Source organism: Octopus bimaculoides, chromosome 7 (genome assembly GCF_001194135.2).
Source record: "Octopus bimaculoides isolate UCB-OBI-ISO-001 chromosome 7, ASM119413v2, whole genome shotgun sequence".
NCBI classification, from domain to species: domain Eukaryota; kingdom Metazoa; phylum Mollusca; class Cephalopoda; order Octopoda; family Octopodidae; genus Octopus; species Octopus bimaculoides.
Window position 1 is genome coordinate 6,416,240 of NC_068987.1, and position 2,247 is coordinate 6,418,486.

At 37.2% G+C, this 2,247-nt stretch overlaps 1 long non-coding RNA gene across 2 annotated transcripts in view; it reads left to right on the top strand.

Moving 5' to 3' along the window:
• Positions 1 to 1,477, top strand: part of LOC128248285 (uncharacterized) — a 31,350-nt gene extending 29,873 nt beyond the window's left edge. For both annotated transcript variants that reach the window (XR_008264521.1, XR_008264520.1), the window contains exon 2: positions 1,271 to 1,477. This is a non-coding gene — a long non-coding RNA (uncharacterized LOC128248285). The remainder of the gene's footprint in view (positions 1 to 1,270) is intronic.
• The last annotated feature ends 770 nt before the right edge of the window (positions 1,478 to 2,247 follow it).

Consider the following 2,247-nt stretch of genomic DNA (forward strand, 5'->3'; position numbering starts at 1 on the left):
GTGGTGGTGGTGGTGGTGGTGGTGGTTTCGGCGGCGGTGGTGGTGGTGGTGGTGGTGGTGGTGTCAGTGGCAGTGGTTGTAGTAGCAACGGTACAACTGATGATGCTAATTGCAATTAAATGACGGTTAATTAGTACTAAAGTTAATGTATCGAGCTCGCTGGTCAATTGAAAAAAAAAAAAGATTGATTCAGTTGAATATAGGTCTATCCTCGTTTATCACGGGTATTAAATGAATCAGTGATAAATGAATTATAGAACAAATGAGTAAAAGTAGTTTTCGTTCCGAGACACCAAGTTATCCCGAATATTGTAGGTGGTCGCCGAGGCATGTTTCTGCGGCACAATCACAGTCTGTGACTGATCACCGACCCATGTTATCGCAGATCAATTTCTGATAAGCGTAACACGGTTCACAATTACCCCACCGTGTTATCTCGGATTAGTGAGGAATGAATCAGAAATAAGCAAGACAGCATATAATAGGCAGAAAAGTCCGCGCAAATGTTCTGTTATTTTGATGATTCTTCAAATTCCTTGAATTTTTTATTGGCATCGAAACAACTAGATTCATTTACAATTGGGAGAGTCTCCAATTTCTCCGTTTCTTTCAAATACTCTGCAAGTAGTAAGTCACCGTTTCGAGTTTGTTTTATCTTTTACTTCTCATCTTGTAAGATATTTATGGTAACCGAAAGCAGATGTTTCTTGATTAACGCTTTGAACTTCATGCTAAATTAATTTTCCACCTCCAGAGTAAAGAGTCTATGAAAAATCTACTCCTCAGTTTTCCTGAGCGCACTTTTAGAAGGACGTGCAACTAATTCGGCATCTTGAATCTTCAAACTTCTTGGACCAGAAACATATTTAAGTAACCCTAAAATTTTCATTTGTCTCCTTGAAAAATAATAAATAATCCAGCATTCCTTTAGTGACGTTGCCAAAGGAATATTGTGCGGTTGTTAATACTTGAAAGAGACTTCAGTGGTCAAAGTCGTTCCTTCTCTTGAACAAAGGCCCTTTAGTGTCATCTCAGAAGGGACGACACACAGTGACGATGCCTTTAAAATTCCCCATTTGTTTGAAATAATAGTCTCTGTGAATTGAATTACACTTAATGCTCTTGCTTTCAGTCAAGGATCGTCTTAATTTCTTTACAGTTAACTCGGTATTTAACAAATTCTTGGGGCATCTTATTTTTCAAACAAAGTATCCAAGCAGTTCGACTAATTTTCCTTCTTCCTTTATTTTTTTATTTTTTGCTTTTTCAGCAGAGAAGCTCTCTTGAAAGGATGGAATAATTTACCTGTTCTTGAAGTTCCAAAACGGGATTTTAAATTCTTCAATTGAACCATCAACGTCTTCAATTTCATATAAAACTTCACTGAACGCAACTATAACAATTTCGACTTCATCATCGTCACTTCCCGTGTTCTCATCTCTTGATTCTTCAATAAAATCTTGTTTATGATGTTTAATTTGAAATCTCGTTTTTTTTTTTTTTAATTTTAATTTTTAAATTAGGGGTTTTAGCTAAATCGACTGCATGCGCTAAACATTGCTGATGTCGGAGTAAGATTTCTCTTCCAAAACCCTACCATAACATGCAAACATAATATACTATGAAGCATACTAAATGTTTTTTGTTCTTTTGTATTTTTAAAAGTCAGTACCACTTTCTGTTACATCAGTAGAGCTTCTTACATTATTTTTGGTAAGGTAAGGCGGCGAACTGGCAGAAACGTTAGCACGCCGGGCGAAATGCTTAGCGGTATTTCGTCTGTGCCTAGAGTTGAAAATAATATAAATTCCGCCGTGGTCGACTTTGCCTTTCTTATTTCTTTATTGCCCACAAGGGGCTAAATATAGAGAGGACAGACAAGGACAGACAAAAGGATTAAGTCGATTAGATCGACCCTTGTGCGTTACTGGTACTTAATTTATCGACTCTGAAAGGATGAAAGGCAAAGTCTCTCGGAGAAATTCGAACTCAGAACGTAACGGCAGACGAAATACCGCGAAGCATTTCACCCGTCGTGCTAACGTTTTCAACCAGCTCATCATCTGTGATCTGTTATATTAATTCATTCCTAATGAGAAACATTCATTAATCATATGTGGGTATAATGTGTGTGTGTGTGTGTGTGTGTGTGTGTGTGTGTGTGTGTGTGTATATTCAAGGAATAAGAATACCTCTTATATAATGTTGAGAGATGTCAGAACTCTGGGAACTATGTCAAAAATTGCA